This window comes from Corvus cornix, chromosome 13, assembly GCF_000738735.6.
Source record: "Corvus cornix cornix isolate S_Up_H32 chromosome 13, ASM73873v5, whole genome shotgun sequence".
In the NCBI taxonomy this organism is placed as follows: Eukaryota; Metazoa; Chordata; class Aves; order Passeriformes; family Corvidae; genus Corvus; species Corvus cornix.
The window spans coordinates 10,571,990-10,584,532 of record NC_046343.1 but is presented as its reverse complement, the minus strand read 5'-3'; positions in this window follow the sequence as shown (position 1 = coordinate 10,584,532).

Below are 12,543 nucleotides of genomic sequence, written 5' to 3'. Positions count from 1 at the left end.
ACCAGATTAAGTCTATAAAAAGGGGATCATGGGCAGTCCATTTGCAGCACAACACAGACATAAAACTATAATAAGTTATTGAGATAATGAGGCAGCAGGACATAAAGTCTCCTGCACACAAAGACAGCCTGTGCTCTCAGAACCAACAATTCACTTAGAAGCACACCTTCCCTGCGAGCCTCTTCATAACCACCCATGCTGTTTCCTCTATCTCCTTTAGGAGTATTCCCAGAGGTTGGAAGTGAAAAGTACAATTATCTCCTAGGCTGGCTGGATGTTTTCACTCTAAAATCCTTTTGCCTCCCTCATGACAACCCCAGTCCCTGTTTAGGATAGAGGGACCGAGCACAGCTTCTCAAATGCAGCCTCAGCATACCTTTGAGCCTGTTGATTTTACTAATAGCTTTCAGGGACACAGACCTACATAAATCTACAAATAATAATTTGTTTCTCTTAATTCAGCTAGAAAAAGCAGCAAAACACATCAAGGAAGGAGAGCTTTACCCAAACTGTTGCTTGATCAATTTGATAAAAAAAAATGGGTCATATCACTAAAAAATCCTGCCTCCAAAACGAAGTCTCATCCATCTGCTTCCAAACAATATCCCCAGTCATTAGCTGGACTATACTGGAAATGTCCCTTCTTATTTTTCCAGCTTCCCTTTCTATTTCTTTCCTCTTGCTCTTTGAATTTGACTTTGCCCTGATCTGAGGAGGAAGGCCCTTAATCAAATGTAGCCTTTGCTAAAGGAATATTTCTGAGGCAGACCTGTGTAAATACACAATATCTCAATTACCCTCCAATAGCTGTAGCGTTCTGGGTTTGAAATGTTGCCCTCTGATGGCCTCCACCGGCCTCCACCATCCTATCCATCACAGTGACCATTCAAAGGCCCCCAACACACTAATAACAGGAAAGGCATTTCGGGAGCACAGCCAAGCTGCCTGTGATATACACCAAATGCTGAATAGAAGTACTTTATTTTCACAGCAGCCAATATATGAGACACAGCTACAGGGATTTAAATATGATACTCAGGCTCATTAGTAAACAAGCACAGATAACAAGGATTTACTGAATGTTACTGTCTGACTTGGCCAGCTTTCCCAAAGGGATCATTTAGATGCTAAGAAAGTTTTTTGTCTGTATTTTTTTGGAATTAAATCTGCTTTCAGAAGTTCCTGCGTGTTCAGCAGAAAAACTTTCAGATACTTGAGTTTTGCTTGGTCCAAACTCAGACAAGTAGCACTTCTGTGTGGAGGATCTTTAAAAAGTTGGCTTGTGAGTACTTTGCCCCTCCTACAGCCAGCCAGGTGCTCCCTATCTCTGTCCATGGGTGGGAGCAGCCCCAGGGCACAGATTGGGACCACAGCTTCAGGCAAAGAACACATTGCTTCTGCTGACCACAGGGGTCACCCAAAAAGCAGCTGTTGCCAAAACTCTCATGGTCAGCAAACAGTTCTGCATACCTTCCTTACAGAAATCAAAAACCCCTGCTTTGGCACACTTTGCTGACCATTGCCACATCCCTCACATCAGTTGCTGCTGTGCTACACTGGTTCACTCAGACCTTGGGTTATTTTTACATGAATATACACTCTGAAGGTGGCATCACCTGGATTTTGACAACTAACCAGTGAGATACAAGATTCACTTGGGTAAAACTTCCTTTACTTTTTTCCAAGCACTTAAGGATGGATTTTCTCTCTCTGTGTAAATCCAAAATTATTGAGCTTTGCAAGGTCCTTTTGAACCATATTTTTATCCTGACCCTTCCTACCCTACATTAGTGTAATGTTCAAATTACAAGGCACATAAAAGTCACCTCCAATAGTTCATTAATGGGTCTGCAGCATACAGAAGGTCCACATTTTATTCCCCTCAAGTTCTGAACTGGTGATGAGGGGTTTTATGTGCTTGAACTGCAATGTGCTCCTCATTGCCTTTAATCTGCCTTTGCAGATCCATTCAGGAAAGGTTGATATTAGAGAAGTGTTTACTTCAGCTTAATTCATTAATGTTTATGAACTGCTGTCAAAATACAATGTGTTGTATGTTTAGTGAGGGTGACTTTAACATTATTGTGGCTTCAACTAATACATAAATAATCATGAGACAAAGTGGTGTCCAATAACTGTCATTGTAGCTCTATTGCCTCTGCTTTTTTGTCCTTTGATTATACTACAGAACTTTTTTTGTCTGTGTACAAGTGAAGCATGATCCACCCTGGTTCTATACATCTTCCTCAGTCTGCCTAAAATTAACAGGTTGTCAAGGGTTTTAAGGTCAATATCAAGTCCTTTTGAACACAGGAGTTTAATTCATGGCTTAGGCAGCAAGGTTTGCATGGAGAGCTACGATCTTTTATTAAACCAGTGAATACACCTGAAGAACAAAAGTGCTTTTGGGCACACAAGCACTTTAGGTCAGAATCTTTGCATTGTGCTCAGCCACAGAGCACAGCTACAGCTGCATCACTGGTGCATTTGTACTGGGTAAACCTTGAACAGAAACCATTTTATTTCTGAAAAGCAGCCATTTTCTCCCAGAATTATACTAAAAAGAGAGCAGATTTCTTTATCCCTCTGTTAGGTCAGCAAGGGCACATCTTCATAGTGCCATGCAAGGTGGTACAGAGGTGTTGGAAATAGTATTGACCCAAGGTGGCAAGGGCAGCTTGACACCACGCAAACACCAGCCTGGTGCTGAATTATGCACCTGTGTCAGTGCACTGATAAAGCCAGCCTAGCTTTTTATGTGGTGCTTCTGCTCACAATTTTAGAATGATCTTGTCTTTTTAGGATAGATATGTCCTAAATTCGATAGTGAGTATGGATGGGGCAGTGTCAGCAAGATTTGCTTTGGACTAGTGGCACAGCCTGGTGTGGGATGGAGCACGTGTCCATCCAGACACTGCTGTAGTCCTGCCTACAGGATAAAAAAGTGTCTCCCTCTCATAACACACATCCTCATTTGGGGGTTTCTCCCATCACTACAAACCCCTGAAGATGCACTTAATAATTTGTTCATTGGTTACAGGGATCATCAGTAATTTGCACTCCTTTTAAGTTCCGTTTCAAACTAAAGGGATCTTCTATTGCAGTCACTTGGGGAAAAATCAGTTTTCTGCCTAAGCAAGACTTCACATCAATCAGGTTAATAGGAGTGTTAGAACATTTCCTAATTATAACTACAAACATTTGTAGGCTTCCTAGTGATGAGAGCTCATCCCACCCCATCATGTTAAATCACCTCGGGGCTGCCTAATGAGGAAGCACAAAGCCAGCAGGATGGCAGCAGCCCTCAGCCTGCCCTACACTAGGCACATCATTAGCAGTGACAGACACGGGGTTCTGGTCCTCAAGTGGATAAAGTACAGACCTAACATGGGTGGGCAGAGAGGTGGTGCTCCTGGTCAGATTCACATGGATGTCACTCCCATACAAAGATCTTTCCTTGTTCCATTTAATATCCTGACACCAGTTCCAGAGCAATGAGCTTCAGTGAGAGCAAGAAGAGAGGTCAGCCTGGAAAAGAAGAGCACCTGTTAGCTTCAAGGCCAGCAAGGAAATAGCACAGAGCCCTGAGTCTCAAGTCTATAAATTTAAAAAAAACAAATAAAATTTATACCAAAGGCAGTTGAAAACTGATATGATTGATCTGAGTCATTCAGCACCAATCAAACACTCAAGTGAGTGAAAAAACCCATAACATGCTCATAAAATTGCACTCATGGTAAAAACACAGGCAAACATACCCCAGCATTTGTCCAATGTCCACATAGGAAGGTCTTCAGTGGGAAGAAATACAATTATTTCACTCTCCAGGTTTATTTCAGAATTTTCTTAACCTAATAGAGAAGTGGCACTGCCACAGTTACAGATATCACTGCCCTGCCCAGTGTGTTGCTGCGTCTATCTGCTAAATTCCATTGTCAGTTACTTCCTGTGCTTAGCAAGAATTTTTGAACCCAAAATGCATAATCACCACTTATGCCTATAAGGTATATAATGTATATATATTCTCATGTCTTTCTGTAGGATTTGCCCACTTCTCTCATTAATACAAACTGAGATAAGTGATTAAAATTAATGTACCAGTTTCAAACTGCCCTTTATCCATTAATCTCATAATAGTCAGAAGTATTTGAAAATACCTATACTGCAGATCTTGAGTTGGGATTTTTAAAGTGCTATTAATAGTATATACTTATCAAAAAGTACCTAGCTAGCACATACACTTGCACTTTCTTAAAGTTTAATAACTTCAATAACTTAGTTTCAATTTAGCTTTCAGAGCATTGGAAGAACCTCTCTTGTTGGAGCCCTTGCCTGAGGCTTTGCGCTGGGGAGGAGTTGGCCGAGCATCAACATCAAAGACATGCAACCAGCTTAGTAATGTGCTCCATGTTTGAATAAAGTCCCCGAAGAAGCTCACTTGGATTTTTTTCCTCAAAGAAAAAAATTTGCAATTTCTCTGCAAAGAGCATGCCTTGCTGTAGACACGTAAGACTGTCCTGGTGTTAATCATCAAATTTAAGTTTAGTTTGGAAGGGTCCTTAAAACTCATCTCCTTCCACACCCTGCCATGGGCAGGGACACCTTCTACTAGACAAGGATACTCCAAGTCACACCTAACCTGGCCTTGAACACTTCCAGGGATGGGGAGTTCACAGCTTCTCTGGGCAACCTGTGCCAGGGCCTCACCACCCTCACAGTCAAGGATTTCTTCCTAAGATCTAATTTAACCATGCCCTCTGGCAGTGGGAAGCCTCCTTGTCCTGTCACTTCAGGCCCTTGCCCAAAGTCCCTCTCCTGCTCTCCCATAGCTTCTTCAGGTACTGGTAGGGGCTCCAAGGTCTCCCCAGAGCTTTCCCTTCTCCAGGCTAAGTAACCCCAACTCACAGTGCTTGTGCACATTCTGCAGGACCCTGCATCCAGCCACCACCTCTGGATGAAAGACACCCCTCACCTATGTTGATGTTGCACTGAGCCAGCTGGGTGAGAAACTGCTCTGCTGGCTACCAAAATAAGTGGGCAGGGGTAGCTCTTAAGGTACAGGGGCTGCTTAGGTTCAGGTGCTGAAGTTCTTGTGTGATGCATTCACCAGCACTGAGAGGTGACAGGGCAGATGACACATGGTGGTGGTACTTACCTGTGCTTTTGTGCTCTGAACACAGCTTGCAGGAAGGTGGAATTTAAGGAACAGCTTAGCATTGATCTAACCATGTTTCCACAGGAGTCAATTCGTTTTCATTATAGAGACCAGTAACAACAATGCTGAGTCCTCTGAAATAGCCCACTCCAGGTGTTTGGAGAAGCTGGAACAGACTTTAGCGCAAGTATTTATACAGATAATGGAAATTTCTTTGCCAAACCTGACTCCTGAATGTCTAATAAATATTACATTTGGGGTCTAATCACTTCCTGCCTGCCTCTGTCCTGCTGCAGGCAACAGGAAACTCAGCCCAGGTTCTTACAATTGCAAATCCCACAGCGTGGGGTGAAATCTCTCTTACCTTTTTTTGTTTGTTGGGGTTTGAGAATTTAGATTTTTGGGGAGTTTTTGGTGGTGTTTTTTTTTTTTTTAACTGAGCTGCAACTACCCAAGACAAAATTTGCAAAATTTGTTCAGTCTGTGAATGTATTCTTGAAAGAAATAATAGATCAGAAAACACAGGACAAGTTCTTGAACTGCTTCCAAATAGGATGGGAAAAGTCATTATCCAAAGCAAGATAACTGAAAGGCTCCATCCACCTCAGTTATTTCCTTCAACTTCTCCCTTAACCAAACCCATTTGTTTCCCGCATTTACTCACTGAGATACTTGAATTGAAAGCAGCACCTTTAATTCACAAGATACTCTATATTGCTTACTCCTCAATTAAAAATCAGCCTGACTTGCCTCAGAAACAGTTTTGTTGTATCAGGAAAATGACAATGTCAGGAGCAGATGGGAAATAAGCAGGAAGAGCAGACAAGCTCTTTAAGAAACAAGTATTCTGTTTTCATGCAAATTCTGTTCAATAAGAAAAGTAGAGATCTGAACAGAAAACAGTGTATATGAAGAGCTGCTCAAAACATAATTGCTTCTAAACATACTTCTCAATCTTTCCCAGCAACTATAAACATTTCCTTAAATATTCTTTCCCCCTCTCTCTTGCAGTATTTCCTGCTGTCTTTAATAAAGTGCTGCGTAATCATCTGAGTTTTGGAAGCATTTGAACAACAAACAGAAGTCACTGGGAGAAGAAAAAAGTTTTTCATTGCTGGCAGGTGTCTCTAAGAGCTTCTATAAAGTTTTATTTGGTAGTTTTTCAAGCTGACTCACATTCATATATAATACAGATATCTCTGATGCTGGTTTTAGTATTTTTATACCTATGAATGTGCACATGCAAGGGGGAGTGCATAAACACAAAATCACATTTTGCTTCTCAGATAAGAAAAACTTCTGAGTATTTGAAAGGAAATTGCATTGGTATTATCTTTAAACAACAGAGTCCTCCCCATTTTCCTGTTTTCCCAGACATACCAAAATAATAAACTGAGACATTAACTGGGAGGGTACTGGAAATGGTCATATACCTTTTGGTCTTTGAAAACTAAGAACTAAATTACTGTAATTGGCAGTTTATTAACAGGAAAATTATGCTAAACAACTTCATGTTGCTGTCAGGAATTACATTTGGTAAGCTGTGAAGATGGGGCCCTTGGTGCAACATTTGCATTTTCTCATTTAGAAAGAACAATGATAATAGATGAGTGAAGCATGTACAAATTATACACCAAGCAACATTTGCATGGCTGTAAAAAAGGCTATCTTGATACTGGAGTGATTAAGCCTGTTATTCATTAAGATACAGTAGAAAGGGGGAAGGGGAAGTAAAGAACATATTAACTTTATTTAGAGGCATATATAAAGTGAACTTCTGCCCAAAACATTTGAATTTCAAGCAGACCTAGATTGTAATAGCATCTGATTATATGGCATTTATTATGCTGTGTTAGTATCAGGGTTTTTTCCTTGCATTAGATGAGGTCTGAAGATGTAATGGTGACAACCTCTGTTGTTAACCACATCTTTTTTTTGGCTGCCACCTCCCCAAACCCTTTGCCTGTTCACTCATTGTTTCTCCTGGACAGCAGTGAGCCCTGTGCATCATGTCATGGACATGACCCAAGCAGCCTATCTACAGAAACCTGCATCACTTAGCCCAGAAACTGGTTTTTTGGATGCTTTTCTCTATCAGCAATTTCACCCTACCTGTCCTGACATCTTAGCAGTTGATATTCTTCAAAGAAGGATGACTTTAAATATCATCAGTTCCTATAAGCAATGGATGATAATAGCAAAGCAGGGGAAAATTGGGTCATTCCAATGCCCTGATGAAAACCAACAGGGACAGTGCACTCAGTGACATGGGGCTGCCTCTGTGAAACCAGGGCACGGTGTCCTGCTCTCCATTTGTACATAGCTGTCTTCTCTTCCAGGAAACTCTGAAGAACAGAGAGTTCAAATAAGTTATTCAGTAACTCCAAAATTTGACTGGCCTGAGGAGAAATTAGTTGGCTTAAATGAGATGTCATTAGGATTTGAGCAGTCCCTTGTACAAATGACAGTTTCAGAAGTTCTCGTTCTGTACCACAGCCTGTAGGCAAGACCTTTACACGACTGCCCTTTTTAACCCTTGTTAGTTATTTATAAGGATGATCTATGAAGAATTTATGTAAGGATGTGGGGCTTGTAAGACTGCAGCAGGGAAAGCCACAGATCAAGAGGAAGAGTTGCAATAGGAAGACTGTCCCCATGGCTGTCACAGGCTTATAGTCCCAGATGTTTGTCTAACCTAGTTTTGAAGCCGTTTAAAATGTACTGCATGGAGAGGGTGATGTCTTGTTTTAGCACTATTCCCACCTTTTCCTATCTTCAACATTAGAAAAGCTGTTCCCTAATGTCCAACCTGGCTCTCCTTCAGTATGAAACTCTTTCCTCTTGACACAAGGGTAAAAAAATTATACCCATCATTTCTGTAGCGGCCTTTTATACCCTTGGAGACACTTATAATTTCTATCATGGATGTCTGCCCCTTGGTTTAAGCAATGCCAGTTGAGACCACAAGTTCAGTGGAACTGGCCACAGGTGTCCATGGGAGCAAGAATAACTATTAAATGCTGCTTCTCAGAAAAATTGGGTTGTGGCTCAACATAAAATATTTGGTGGAACTGTATAACAGGAGTAGCATCACCACAAAGTAAGTAGCTGCTGTAAGCTGGAGGAAGGATTCCTAGGTGTTTCAATAATACGTGGTGGTTTTGGTGCTGGTTGGATGCAGTGGCCACTGTGCTATGGGGATGATCAGCAGGGTGGCTGCAGGATACCCTCAGTGCACAGATACAATTCACAGAGTGAATTATTTACAATGAACAAGGCAGCTGACACATCATGGAATATCATCTGGCACACCACTGCTTCCCCGAAAATAAGTCACTGTTCAATTGGCTTTTGTAGCTCTGAGTGACTGGGGCTGCTTGGCCCCTTTGCTGCTTGACTCAGGCTGGGTGGCTGCTGACTCCAGCACAGCATTTGCATCATGATCATGTCTCCCTCCACTGCACGAACCCGTGTGCATTACCTTTGTATGCAACAACTCGCACATAATGATACAGAGCTCACTTTCCCTGCATAATTAGTTTGGAATCCGATACCAACATCTTAATCAGGCCTGACCCCTGGAGTATTTGACCTAACATCATTCGCCAGCTCCAAAATATGGTTACAGCCACACTGCAAATAAGCATCCTCCCAGCAGCTGTTGCTTCTGTATGAGTAATTTCAATGTCATTCTCCTCTTACAATACAGCCAAGTGCAGGAATCCTTAGGATGCTGCTGCAGCCCCTCACCCCTGACTGCTCTACACGTGGCTGCACTCTCAGTGCATTCCTTCATCAGTGCCAAAGCTCGGGTTACACTCACTTAAGATAACGTTTTTAGTTAAACTAGGCTGACTGTAGCAGCATGCAACTCACCATGGGCTTGGCACCTAATTATATTCCCAGCAGATTTCCTCGGGAAAGATTTCCCTGAGTTTCCTGCAGTCACTGCTAGCCAAGCTGAGCAACCTCTCAGCTCACTGGGATATGCCTGCAAGGGCTTCAGACACACCTTTATCTCTAGGAAAGACACCAAAAGAAGCAGCTGGGGAGCAGTCGAGATCATAGGCTGAGTGTCGACCTCATAAAACATCCCCACATTTTTAGACATGAAACACCTCACTGGGGAGCAGCGGCTTGGGTTTGCGAGCAGAGCTGTATCGCTGAGTGCAGGCAGAGCCTGGTTCCTGAAGCATAGCACAATTTTCCTCCAAGGAAAGCAGCCTATACATTATGCAAAGAATTTACTGTTGGTTTTGAAATACTGCACAATAGGAAGAATGAAACATGTGTCAGATGTTAGCCACAACAGTGAAAGTGCTACTGGAAGAAATGCAGATAGTGCAGCAAGAGGGGTGATAAAGAAGAACAAAATAGCATCTATATTTTCTTTTTTCTTTTTTAAGCAAAGCCTTTAAATGCACTTTTTTCATTGTAAAGACCTGAATCCAACCTATAGATGTTAAATGTAGTGCCCTTATTTTGGGTGCTGAGGCACATAAAAAACAAAACCAAGCTCAGCACCCAAAAAACTCCCAATATTGCTTTGACAGAATTAGCATTCACACAGGAAGCAGATACAAGCCAGCCTTGCTGCTGTTTGGGTCCTGGTTCTCTCATGCTCTGGCGAGGCAGAAGAAGAAACTCACCTTCACCTTACTGCTGGAGTTAATTTGTTTTCCCATTTCCGTCAGATTGTGGCAGTCCCAATTCTTGTGTTGCTCTTTCACTTCCCGGCCGAGGGAGAAGGACTCACTCATTCTGCTATTTCCTCTCACCCTGGAACATCTCCCCCGCCCCTGAATTCCTCCCTGTCCCTGTGCTGGCAATAACTAACCTCACTAACCTTCCCTGGAACAGCAGCAGTAGTTCAGTGGTGTCTGAGTTATGGTCAGACTCTCACACCATTTGAGGCAGTGGGAGTCCTGCCATTAGTTTCAATGGGTATTTACTTGCCATTTCCCTCCCATGGAAATTTCTCTATTTCCTTAATACACTGAATTACCTGGGAATGTAGGGGCTGTGATTCATTTTTTATCTGATGTCCTCTCTCTTGACCCTATAATGTAAAGCTTTGTAGGAAAGGCTATAGAGTATGAGAGGAGTTCAATAACCACCTTTAGCAGACAAGAGCATTTCTGTGCTCGGAAGAGAGCACAAATGAAATGGAGCCAAATAGCCGCAAGGATCATTTTATAAGCTGAAAAGTATCCCCAGTGCTGCAGTCAAAGGGATGGACACATCCCCCATTTACTAGACCAAAGATTAAAAAGGAAAAATGTGTGTTCATTACATTATTGAAAAGGCTGTTTGAAAGTCTTTCATTCGCCTTAGTCTCAGATTTTCCTGCAATAATTAACATTTTCACTATTACAAGTCTCCCCATTAAAACCTGAGGTACACACAGAACACAAATCCATTCCCGTGCTTGCACATACAAGTACAATTTTAGTCACTACAGCACTATTAAAAAAACCCCAAAGTTTTTTACATTAGGAAATCTGTGATAAATCACATTTTAATTAACTTTATATTAAACCTTGATGATACAAAGATCCTGGAAATGGTCTATGAAGCCTAGTAGCCTCCAGCATAAGGACACTTGAAAGTAGCACAATGTTTGTCTTTTCTGAAGATGTGATCTTGCCCCTAGCATGATATTGGATTGACCTCAACAGCACATGAGGGCCCTGCCCAGCCCATTCCACCCCCGTTTGCTCCAGTCCCATCCTGAGCTCTACCAGCCAGAGAACTTTTCAGAGCTGGTGCTGGTTTACAGATACCACTACAGCCCGTCAGACCAAAATGCAAAGCTACTGTTGATTTAAGGAAGAGGAGGATTAGGACCTGTGGTTTTTCATTTTATTTTGAATGTTTGCGGACCTCTCTTGTTATAGTTACGTTATTTGTGCATGTATTAGCCCTGAGACTGGGCTGTGTAATTAGTTTCTGTCAATAATAGGAACTGACGAGCCTGTTCAAATCCACACTGCCTTGGCATTAATGTTTCATATACACATAAACATCCTCTGCCTTCCAAGAGGAAAGGAAGTTGGTTTACTCAAAATATCTTCAAATATGGCCAGCCACACACCTCCACTGATTCCCAGCTCGGATTTACATGGACTTGTAAAACAAAATGAAAAACAATAAACCTAGATGAAAATGCTTATACAGTATTTCAATCCTCTCACTAAAACTGTGCGGCAACTTGCCACAAGGGCAGACCTATCTAGCCATGGTGTCTTGGGTTTGATTTGTGACACTGATCATCTTATTTAATGAAAATGTGAAATTTTAAAAACACTCTGAAACTATAAAAAATTTAACCATGTCCTTAATTTTACACAGTGTCAGTGCAGGAGATTTAAAAAGCAATAAACAAACTTGTTACTGCAATAGAATCGAAGACAAATCATAAACTCACTAAAGTTACGGAGCTAAAATATGGTGTGGAGAATGGACAATGGCAACATTTATTCAATAAAACTCATTTATATGTAAAAGATTGAATAAAAATATATCCCAGTATGCAGGCACAACAAATTATATAAGAGGAAAAAAAGTTTTATGGGCAAGATGTTTCATATTATGCATGCAAACATCATAGCTGTACAGGCAAAGGTGTTAACCACATCTGCAATGATGCTGTAAAGTGCCACAGAGGTGATGGGAAATGTGGCACTAGCCATACATAGGATGACATCTTAATAGTCTTCTGCAATAAGCCAACTGCAAGAGCTACTCCTATTTACTATTTGTCTTTTTCCCCTAAGATATAAACCCAGTCCTCTATCTGCTTATGAAATCTAAATATCCAAAGGCCTTTTCTTCAAGAATGATGGTGTATTAATTCTGATGGCTGGGTCAGATTTCAGCCTGGGTAATTGCTTTCTGCTAAGACATAGTTAAACTTATAGTTTTAATTTAAAGATGCTCCTCCACAGTTTGCTGCCTGTGCTGTATTCAGCATACATTCAAACAATCTCCACTGTAGAAATCAGTATTTTAATGTGTTACTTGAGTCCTGCTGAAGTTTACCTCAGCTACTAAAATGACAAAGGCTTTATTTAATAGGAAAGTTCACCTTTACTTCCTCCGCCACAAATTTGGCCTGAATATTTGCTACATCTAGAGATTGTTTGTGGATATTATACAGACACAGACCAACAGGTAGAAAGATGCTACAGGTTTTTCTTTTCCAATATTTTTCCAGAGTTAATATGGGGACATGGCTCAGGGTAACAGCACTGCCACAAATGTTAGGGAAGCACCCAGGCAGATTTGCAATTGTGGTAACTAACAATCTTGTGGCAATCAATCAATTAACTGAATGTGAAAAACTAGTGAAGACAAGCTTGCAGATAAGAGTAAACAATCTAGGATAG